At 49.2% G+C, this 12,083-nt stretch overlaps 1 protein-coding gene across 3 annotated transcripts in view; it reads left to right on the top strand.

Annotated features, from left to right (window-relative positions):
* The window catches only part of LOC121592623, a 35,062-nt gene that overhangs the window by 15,516 nt on the left and 7,463 nt on the right, over nucleotides 1–12,083 (top strand). The gene's annotated exons all lie outside the window — the stretch shown is intronic.

A 12,083-nucleotide genomic window follows, 5' to 3' on the forward strand; every position in this document is an offset into this window, starting at 1 on the left:
TTGTATCTTTCTTCATGCGGCCACAGGTTGCAGCACGCGATAACGATCACCGCACCACCACTACCACCACCACCAGCCACAGCAGGTGTGTGAGTTTTCATGCCTTTCTTTCGCGGCAAACGATGATGGGACACGCGCGATATCACGTCAAACATTGCACTGCCCTTTGGAGTCGTGCCTACCACTGTCCACAGTATGATCGCGGGCGCGCTTGTGTGTGTGTGTGTTGGTCAACCTGCAAAAGCTTAAGGTGCCGCCGAAGTTGCATGCACTTGCGCACTTGGAGGTATTGCGCGCGCCGGCGTGCGCTCGATTTTGCGAGGATCGATGGCGTGCTTATCGGATGCCGATCGTCCATTTGCTGCACCCATCTCCACGCCGGGGTGCGTGAGAAGACCCGATTTGCTAGCGTGCCCGAGAACTGCCCTAAAATGTTGCGGTGCAACATCGGTTTTTTGTAGGTCAGTTGACAGCGGGTGTTGGGCGAACGGACGAACGTGCCTACGGCGCAATCACGGGTGATCCTCGCACCGACGCACCGAATAGCCATATTTTGATTCATTTTTAATCTCCTCTTGACGAGCGAGTGTGATTATGTTTCGACTTACACCCTTAGGCACACCTTTAGGAGGAAAAAGAGAGAGTTCATTGCACTGTACAGCTCATTTCCTAGGTTCGAACGCACGCAACACGGTCGCGTATGATCGTGATCTGGATCTTAGTAGCCCCGTTCGAGCGCTCGGTTCGCGCTTTAGCGCTCGCTCTGGTAGATTAAATGATTGATAGAAAATGAATGACAATTCATTCCGCCTCCTTTTTCGCTAATACTTGCCCATGCTTACAGCAAACTCGTGTTTGCTCTCCCAGGGCTTTCGCTGCTTTGATCCTTTCGGTGCCCTTACGCAACGGCCCGACTTTCTCGTCCTCTCTCTCTCTTTCTCTCTCTATGGAGGGACAATTTAATTTTCTCGGTACATTATGCTGTTACACACAGCGATACTTTCCCCCACAATATCGATCGAAAAGGCTAACGATATGGTTCAGGATTAATCATGTGCCTTGCGGCGGCTGCTTTCGGTACGTAATACGTTGCGATCGGTTCAAAAATAGGTCACTGTTAACGATCGAACGGTGCGCAAATCCACCAACAAAACGCAACTAAACGTTCGTTGCCCTTTTTGGGGTGACTGTTTTTGTTTGCTCAGTTTCTTACGTAGAATATTAAACATCACGAATAGCGTTACCCCAGGAGGGGAATCACCCTTTACTTTGTCAGTAGCTTTGTCATCTACTCGCACAAAAACGTGCCCCATCTTCTCATCAGGGCATTAGGCGAATAGAAAACAAAAACTAAAACTAAAATAAACCACAACCAGATCCGGTACCCTTTTGCCAAGCGAATGCTTCCGTGCGAAACGTAACGGTTCGCGACACGTTCTTGGTGTAAAAATAGGCAAAGCGTCAGCAAGCTTTAACAGCGCACCCGTACGGAGCCACCATTCGTCACACACCGCATTGGAGCATTAATCTTGTACATAGAAAAGGCAAAAAGAAAAAAAAACGAAGAAACGAATCGTAAAATCCGCCTCGTCTAAAAATAAAACGCACGAGGCGCCTGAGAATGAGTAAGAACGGTTAAGCGTTACCCACACTGCCCCAACACGCCCGCCGTCTGCACTCTTAGCTCGGTTCTACTGTATCCGGATTTTGTTGTTTTGTTTTGGGCAAAGGATTGTAAAATCACGTGACGACAATCAGGCCAGAACAACAGATCTCGTGCACACAAAACAGACGGAAAAGGATCTAAATCTAAAGTAAAGTAACGGTGTGTGCTGCCGTACAAAAGCCGGATCACACACGCCTACGGTGCCCTACGGGGTTTGGTTTTGAATGTGACGCACTGTTGCAGCAACATCGAGCGGCACCAGCGAAAACAAACAGCCGAGCGGCCGTCCAGCCGTCTTGATCCGGGTTGCGGGTAGAGTGCAGTTCGATCTTATCTTCACTGTCGCCGATGCTGTCTGCTAATGCAACCTTTTTTCTTGTGACAAATTGCAAGCAGCAAGCATGATGATGATGTTGGCAAACAAGCATTAATTACTATTGCCAAACTATTGCCGCTGGTGTGGTGTGTTGCGTTTCGGAAAGCTTACAATAGAAATGGGAAAGATAAACTTATCGGCTCCGATCAATCTTTGGCGGTGTACCGTGACGGCGGTGAGAAAATGTCATATGACAAATGGGGGAGTAGCTCCACTGCTGCGACCTAGGGAGGCGAATAAAAAACCCTTAATTTTGAGCAATTCGAAAAAGGCCAATACACCTGCCTCTATCTCTGTTTGCTTCAATCAAGTGTGACACAAATAGAAAGCATTTTCTTCCACTGTGTTTTAGCTCATAGATCCCAACCCTGCTTGGAGTTTGCCAGCGTTACGGCTCCCATTGCAAAACCCATTCCACCAATAGGCTTACAAAATGGGTTTGCTTTCGGCTGTGTTAAGGGTGCACTAACACTGTACCACCACCAGCTCACCATTTGTTTAATGTGCGCTGTTATACTGTTGGCTGTGAAACTGTTTGGTGCTCGCGCATTGTTGGCAACCGCAACAAGAAACTGGGCTCGTCACTGGTAGAAGCAACAGCACAGTGGTTTGTTTGGTGCATTGTACGTCTCTGCTACTCTTCTTCATCGTGTTGCTTATCCCACCCGCTTGTGTTGCGCAAAATGTTCTAATGAGCTGCATCTCGAGGTTGGAAGCATTATCAGAGGCCCCCTTTGCAATGTTGATTGGATGCACCTGAATGCTACTGGAGACGGTTTATAGTTCACTAGGCCTTTGCGTGTGCGTATGTGTGTGTGTGTGTGTGTGTTTTTGTGCAAACAAATAGGCACACATTGTTGATGCTTCAAGCAACTGTAAAATTCATAAATCAAACACAGCCGGATCTTGAGGCCCGGAGCTGCTAGGAACAACACACTGCGTAAACGCATCTGTTTGGGGTACACCTTCGCCGGCAAACATTCTGCTACATAGTATATCCCCGCTGCATAATGACCGTAATAAATACTACCTTCTAATGTGCACACCATTCTTTCCCCTTCTCCGGCTTCGAACAGGGGTACTAAATAAAACATGACCACATGGTACTAGCTCCGGTTTGCTCCCCGGACACGATCGTTGTCTTGTACACGCTGACACACGCGCAGCACACAACATTCGCTAAATTTGTGCTCACGATCTGCGGCAGGATACTGACAAGGAAGGGACTCACGTGTGCGTTACAAATCAACCATTCTATCGCTTACCCTACCGGGAGGTACGGGGGATGGTTGAAAGTTGTAGCAAAACTTCCTTAAAAAGGCTTCCAACCACGGCACTAGTGTTGGGAAAAATGGTTTTTTTTTTGGTCGGAATCGATTCCGACTAGCTCCTAATTTTTGTGGAATCGATTACCGTATTAGTTCCGGAAACGGCTCGGGAATCGGAATCGGCTCCAGAATCGGAACAGGCTCCGCAATCAGAATCGTCTCCGAAATCCAATTCGTTTTCGGTAACTCCATTCCCATTGAGATCCATTCCCATTGAGATTCAGGGACTGATTGCGATTTCTGGCCAATTCCGGAATCGGAGTCAGCTACGGAATCTACTCTGGTATCACATCTGGATTCGGATTCGATTCCAGAATCGAAGTCGGCTCGGGAATCGGAATCGGTTCTGGAATTGATTCCGATGGATCTAATTCCGAGCTCCCACCACTACAACGGCACACATCATGCGTCACCACTCGGCCGGCCAGTGATCGTGCCGGATACAGCCGGATTGCCTGCGGGAACATAAATCAGACCGTAGAATAAGGTCAGCTGCTGCATGAAGCAGAAGGCAAAAAAAAAGTATGATCCTAAGAATGTCACACTGAATGATATTTAAGCTCAATCTTTCGATATTAACTCTAAAAACACAGCACAGCATCGATTCACATTCCAACACTACCACTACTCTTTTCGTTTCGGTGCCATTCCCCAACACCACAATGAAACATTTATCACGCGAGAGGAGATTTATCGTGGCCAAAGGGAAACGCGAACCGCAAATCGTAAATTAATTTTTCAAAACATCTCCCACCGCAAAAGGGACGGCCCGGGGGGTGGGGGGGACCGGAGAGCAAAGGGCCGTGTGCGCTAGACAAAAGAATCGACAGCGTTGAAGTCGCGGCGTCTACGCTACTGCTCAAAAACCCAAACAAACCGAAGCGCACGTTTCCCGCCGATGCTAGCGGTGAAGTCTTTCGTGTCGCGTTTTCTGTGTCAGTGGGTGAATGAAGCGCAGCATTTATATTTCCTTCTTTGGGGCGTGCTGGTTTGAATTTTTGGTTTTAGAGAGAGAGAGAGAGAGAGAGAGAGAGAGAGAGAGAGAGAGAAGGAGGAGGAGGGGGAGGGCGGTTTCTTGCACGGTGACGATGAACTACGGCCGCATTGTATGCTTATTGTATGCTAAAGAGACGCACTTTTTTTCGGGTGGACGTGTGGAAGCGCCAGCGCCCGTAAGCCAGCACCACGACCACCATTGGAGTATGATATGGCCCGCCTTCAGAAGTGGCCTTCGAGGGTGAACTGAAGTGAGATAAAAAGTGAAAAATGCTAATCGATGCAATTGAAAGCAGCTATACATACTTTTATCACTTTTTTCCTTTACTGGAGGAGGTTGAAAAGATTGAAAAGATGAGCGTTCAAACACGGATGACTCTGTGCAATGTAGCAGGACTTAATTTTATTAGGCAAAGCAAATGCCTTTTTAACCATTCTTGCACAGCCTGCCATTGGTACAATCCTCACTCCAACCCATGTAGTAACATTTCCCATCACGATCTAACTCACTTCGGCGACGAGCCGCTTTTATAATTGCCCCTCAACGCTGCCTAGTTAGATAGAAGCGTCAGGATTTGCGTGTCACAACCACTGTGACACCGCCGTTGACCTCTTGCTGAATAGCGTTTGCCAAAAGAATTCCCGCACGCCACAGTGGTGCGGTTTTGGAGCGTCACACTTTGCTACCGAAAGGTTCAAGCCGGCGTTGCGACACACCGGCAGCGACACACTCCATAGTGACCTAATTCCTCCTGTGCGCAGCATCCTGAACCGTCAGGCCCCATTGTCTGTCAGTCATGCGAGTGCGCTGCGAACCGCTGCGATCCCTGCTCGACGGTGGTCGGCATTTGTCAAGCGGTGTTTGGCTTGCACGTTGAAGATGTCACCACACTTTCGGGATGGCTAGAGAGTACGCCGAGTACACGCGCCGAGTGTAATAAAGTGATCCCTGCGCATACGATCACTGCAAGCCCGCAATACCGAAAACGGCACCAGAATGATAATCGTAAAACAGAACGACTTTAAGCTGTGATGTAATAGCTGCGGCGATGTCGTACGGGCTAAAGTACGTGCGAGTATTGCCACAAGCCACAGGCTGTTGTAATCTTGGTTTGTGGATAAGGTGTAGGGATAGGATCTGCCGAATCGAATGACTCGGTGTGGTTAAAATGTGTAAAAGAGTTTAATTAATTATTTTAAGCACATTCCAGGCGTTTGCGCAACAGTGTTGTGCTATTCCTTAAACAACAAAACGCGCTACAAAACCGATATAGATCGCTAAGATCTTCGTGCTTTGATCGTGCTTAGAACGCAATGAACCTTTGCTGCTCCTGCTGCTGCTGCTGTTGCTTGAACTTTCTAAAAGCAACTCCCAACCTTCAAATTCATACTTGCCGGTACAAGAACGAAAATTAATAGAACCTTACATGCGGGCGCTCACAAAGAATTCCCGATGCTCAGAGCAACGATCGAACGATCGAATCGCAGTCTCGCTAGTCTCAGGGAGCTCGGAGCTACCGATCAGGCCCGGGAAGGTCGGGGTCGCACTGCAATCGGCTGAGATTGATCGGTGAGATTAGCCCGGCTGCCACAACACTGACAGCCGACACTGTGCTCCCGTCGTATCTCGACGGTGTGGTTTCGAAGGCAGAATAGTTAATCACATCACGGACGCGCGGCGGTGTGTATCTACTGCCAGACAGTTTTCGTTTCTTACTTGTAGAAGAGGAATTTCCGTAAGCTCTCTTTGAAGCAAAAATGTTTTTAAAAGATTCGTCATCTTATCGTTCACATGTCCCAGTGACCTACTGGGTAAAAGCAAACTAAATGGTGAGGGAATGTCAGTCGGTTGCAATTTGACACTACACCAGCTTTTAAAGTGCCCTTCGTTCCCGGTGCCCGACCGGATGATGCCGTATTATGTTACGCACCAGCACACCAAAATCTCCAACCAGCATGTTTTCTCATGCCTCTTTAATAAAAAACGACCGTGCGAGAAGCTGTGTGCTCTCTCCCTGTGCCTGCACCGCGTTGCTTCTAATTACCATCGCAACGATAACTGGCCACCACTACCGACACCCCACCCGCCGACCCAGCAGAATAACATCTCAAAAAGGGAGGGCTCTTTTTGCTGACCTTGGCATAATTATGCAATCAGCTGTGCTGTTGTTGTTGTTGTTGTTGAGAGAGACGAAATGGCCCGGCGCCATCCACACCTTGCACATCTCTGCATCGTCACTACACACAGCATCATGGTGGGAGGAGGAGGATGAGGAGAAGGAGGTTACAAAGACCCCATCATCATCACACAAGGTAGCTGCTGCTACCGGTGCGAAAGATTATCGTCACAGCTTTAACACCGCTGCCCTGACCACCGCCGAGATCACCTTTTTGTGGGCCCTCGCCCAAGTGTGCCACTTGTCTCCTCCACTACGGAGGGAGGGCGATCTCCTCCACTACGCGATCTTCACTTGACGGAACAAATTATCATGTTTTCTTTATGATCTTTTTGCACTTGGTGCACGTGTGGCGACGCGGACCCACGGCGTACAATGACACTGAGCGGTGGTGAGTGCATTAGACACAGCGTTTTGTGACAAACAAAACGAGAAAGAAGCGTTATTTTCTTTGCCTATGCCTGGCACAAACGGGATGCTTTTATCCGGGCACAAGGGGATGAATTGCTAATAGAGATGCTTTTTTTCTCTTAGCGAGTATTAGTGCCAAAAGCAGTACAAATTATCACGGAATAATAAACAGCGTGAGGAGACCCACATGGAGAGCGAGAAAAACACGCTCCTTTAGGACTTTGTTTAGTGCTTTAAACAAATAATTATGTACAATCATTGTGATTACACTCCCAACACATTCGTTCTCAGCTATCTAATAGTCACGTTCACATAGCGAGTTCCATTCAATTAACCTTTCGTCGTCTACCCTCTTTTCCTTCTCTCTTCCAGGTTAGTACCGGCGATCCGTGGTGGCGTTCATAATCGGTTTGAGTCGGATTTTCCACCTCCAACACTCCAACCCCAGTTGCTTCGTTTCGTCCAATGTCCGAGCGGCACAACCCTGAAATATCTTGCCATCCATGCCACTGGCCGGAAAGAGAGACACAAATCAATTTCGATTTCGCCTGGGTTTGGGCCAGCAACAGATCGTTCTTAAACCTCGCTTTAATTCAATTACCTTCGGCCGCGATCGGCACGCCGGTCGCCAGTGAAAACGCCACCATCATTGCCACCTGTGAATGCTCCTTTATGCAGCAGCCCCACGACAATGTGATGGATTGTCCCCGGGCCGGCATAAGATCCGGAGGAAATAACGATTTGTAACGATCACGTCCATTTGCGAGCGGGTGCCGGGGGGGATTCGATCGGCCGAGCTAGCCACCGCACAACATTGAATAATTATTACTATTATTAGTGTGTCGAAGGTTAGTGAGCCGGCAAGCCCCGGGATCTAGCCAGTTCCAGGGCCTGGTTCGGGTTGCGAAGGGCCTGCTCGTTGTCCAATTGGAATCGAACTGGTGTGTGGTATGCGATACATTCGATCGGTAAGCCCCGGTGTTGTTGTCTGCGGGTGTTGTGGCTAGTAGCAAGTGAATCCGGCGAAGATGTCCTTCGGGCAGGCACTACCATACCGACGTCGCTACGCTACCGATCAACTTGCGCGGAGATGCCATAATTCAGTAGGTTAGTGATTATCACGAGCGGCACGAGCAGCGGCAGTCCGGACGACACATAAATCGTGCCACACAGCCGCCTAGCCACGCGGTGGAATTCTTAATCCGCGCGCCCGCGTCAAAAAGTCGTCGTCCAGAAGTACGGGGCGCTGTCGGTGGCTGTTGTCGTCAGGCATTTTCGCGGTCACGGTCCATTTTGGCCCGCTCCAGCCGCTCCGGTCGAGCGCAGTCGAGCGAGCAAACGAGCTGTACGCGTCATTGACTCTCACCTTCGAAAGCACACGACCGATGCAACGGCACACACGGTGGACAAGGGTAGAAAGGGACAAGATGCGACCATGCACGCGTGTGCATGATGGATGCAGCTGCATTAGCATACTTGGACCGAACCCGGCCGAGGCGCGCAGGAAGGAAGTTGGGGGGCTCATGGGAGGCATCTGCCTTTGCGCAGTGTCACTCACACACGCCCACCTGGGCTCGGAGGCCATCGGGTTTTCCGCTTGGCCTCACTACTCACTGCGACACATTGCGTTTTGTACACCAATTTGTACCAGTGGGCCGTGTCAAGTGGACGACAAGCGACGGAAAGGCGCTACACATTGTCCACTACCAAAGGTTGTGGCGTTGACTTTAACATTTTCCCAAGCCGCATGGGGCCACCCCAAAAATACACAACAGATTGCTCAACAATCCCGTAGATCTCCCATGCAAAAGGTGACACCGCTACATCCTTCTCCCTGCGCTGGCGGCCTATAAAACTGCGCAAAGATTGAGGTTATCATCGTCACAAGTACACAAGTACACGCGAGTGACCTTCTGACATGAAAATGACGACAGTTTTGCGCTAGAAGAAGTCGTTCGCACCGCAGTCGACATGCCGCTGAGGGCTGAGGGAAATGGATCACCCCAAAAGCGAAATACTAAAATCGCACCACCCGCTGGGTTAGGTGATCGCGGGACCGAAGAGATCGCTTGTGTTTTTTGCTTGCGCTTAGAGAATGCTGGGAAAACGAGCGCACACCGCTGTGCTAGCAATCGGTGTAGGAGGCTATTGGGGGAGGTTCCAAGGTTCAAATAAATTGGCAAACCTTCGCCCCCATCCTCCTCCATCGGAGGCTCACGATATCAAACCGATCAACAACCCAGAGAGCACATCGGTGTGCAGCAATTGAGAGGAATGAAGAATTTGTGCTGATCAACACTTAAGTGAGTCGCAGTGGTGAGTCACAAGGTTTTCTCGCGATGACTAGGCCTCTAGTGTAGAGCTCTTTAGAGGAGCGGGTAGTAAGCAGGAATTCTGAGAAATTCTTAACGACACCGAGCACCACTCTCGACCCGATCATGAGTGTCGCTTGGCTACTGCTACGGGCTGGACCTGCGGGAAAGATAAACATTACACACACACACACACACACACACACACACACACACACACACGATGATGCTGTGTTATCGATGCGAGCGTGTTAATGACCCATGGCAGGGTAAATCCCCGCTGGGCGCTGTCCAGCATCAATGCCGGAAGACGACAACTTCGGTTCAGCTCAGAACTCTATTCTGAAAGCAAACAGTTGGAAGAAATCTGGGTACATCAAGACGGAAAAATGTCCCACAGAACGTACACAAACACCTATTACAAGCCCCAGCAGTGTACTTGGAACTACTCTCTTGGGGAATTACTCTTGGCATTGACACGGCGCAAACAAACACACCGAAAACAGGGCGCGCGCGCGTAGAGCCGTTTTACGAAAATTGTTCTTGCCTTGCGGGTTTGCTTGCTGGCATTTTGCAAACAAACCAACACACACACACAAAAACAGGGACTTGGAAGTGGTAGCGAAGCAAAGCAACAGACTTTTATTTGCTCTGTTCAGTAAATGTGGTTCGCCAGGTACCGCTGCTGCTTGTGCTCTTGGCGGTAGCATTTGAAAGGGATTTTTGAAGCACTACTCCGTTATCGTTCAGGTTTTGTGCTGTATTTGAGCTGTGTTGGAGTGGATATACCATTTTGTAAATGAGTATAAATACTGAGCTTACTTCTAATTTCCAACAAGAAAGGTTTGCTCCCTTCCCTTCACTATGCGCTAGCTAGCTAAGCCGCTTGGGCAATAAATCTTCTCCTCTAATGTTTGTGCAAATGGCGTGCTGTTTTTACTGTAACGCATCTCACACGGAGTGTCTCCCATTTACCCGGATGCATCAGCATCGGCAGCTTCTATCGGGATTCGGGATCAAGAATGAAGGCGCGACGTAGCGTTGTTCGGGCGCCAATCTTAAGCCACAACGCGGACGCAGCACTTAACCTTCACATTCGTACGACCGGCGCTTCCACTACCGCTTTGAAAGTGTTGCCACCGGTCGAAGTCTATTCGAATATAGGCGCAGCGAGTTGGAGCAGCAAGAAGCGTATCAATCCTACTGCCTCGGTGGATGCGCTTGAACAAACATCGGCCACTGTCTCTCGCTTGATCTTCTGTCGATTATCTCTTCTCTGTGAAGTAATTGATAATTCGCCTAAGAAAGATTTGTAACGCACCGAATCGTAACTGGAGAAAAACCAGAGGAAACAAAATGTAATCGGAGAGGTTTTCGTTAAACTTGAATAGTCATCTACTGGCAAACGTTACATAAATACACTAATTAAATGTATTATTTCATCGTGCACACACAGCCGAAACGAATGTGTGTCCTTCCAGGTGATTGTGTGTCTTTCGCTTCCTTAACCCGCAATACGAAAGCAGGACACGCGAGACACGGACGACGACGCCACACTATCTGAGGGGTTCGTTGTCTGGTGACACAATAACACCAAATTCACACAAGGCATACCTTTTTCGTTCGTCACGCAGATTCCGATCGAACGAAGCTGCTTGCATAACGCTTCACCATACACCGTCCACCTTCCCCTTTTGCTATCTGGGTCTGTACCCGAAAACAAATCTGCAAAACTGCCGCTCCCGCCCGGTCCGAGTTCGTTGTGTTCATTTTAACGCGCAAGAAACACAACCTGCTCCCTTTGCTACTACTACACCCTGTCCCGCGAAACCACCGAACCCCCAAACACATGTTGTTGTTGTTCCGATTCTTCTTTTTAACGATCGTACGCCGATGGCGTCCAAAAGAAATGACATTGAAAGTGTTGAACCAACCAACGAGCGTCACTTTTACTTTCGGCGTGTGAATGCTTTCGTCGTTCGAGGCGAGGTTGCGATTTTTAGTTGATTTGCTGTTGCTCTCCCTTGCGATAGAGCAGCTCGACGAGGAAAGGAGGGAAGGAAAGGTGAAGCTAGCTGGCCGGGAAAGGTTTAAATTTAATTTGCTTTTTCCGTTACGCAACCGTCATCGCCACAGCCAACGCCACGGGTAGAGGAGACCACACGCTGCACTCTGATCGCGCATCTTGCATCGATCATCAAAGCGCGATCGATCGTTTTGATTGAGCGGTGTCCGAAGGGTGTGTGTGTGTGAAGACCTGGCTGCTTGTCTATGCTGTTTTGAAGGTTTTGTAGTTTGGGGTGGTGTTTGACCGGCGGAGGGACGAGTTCATCGACCATTTGGACGGCATTTCGCCATCGCCAGCGCGTTTGAGCGATAGCCTCGCGAGTAGGTCTCGAGGGCCACGATCAAGTCGGTAGCGATCAAGGTTAGCGATCAAGAAACCCGCCCCGACCAGGCAAAGACGCATCGCGCGTGCGCATACACACACACACACACATACCAATTTGATAGGCGAAGTTGCATCAGCCAAGGAAATCCGCCCCGAAGATGATCGATATTTAATGGGAAGGTGATGGTGATGGTGATGCATAGGCCGTTTATTTATGGTGCGTTCGTTCGTTCGGGCAAGTTCGAACATTCCTATGCTAATCGGCCAATATGTATGTTTTCATGTGTTGTAAGGCATTCATTCAGGCATTGTTCAGAATGAAGTGTCAACTAACGGTAATCAATATTCAATTAACACCCACGTAACCTAGCCCTAGCTTTGGTTGCTGACTAAGCTTTCGTCGATTCAGTTGGGCAAACGAATCG

Source organism: Anopheles merus, chromosome 2L, assembly GCF_017562075.2.
Source record: "Anopheles merus strain MAF chromosome 2L, AmerM5.1, whole genome shotgun sequence".
NCBI lineage: Eukaryota > Metazoa > Arthropoda > Insecta > Diptera > Culicidae > Anopheles > Anopheles merus.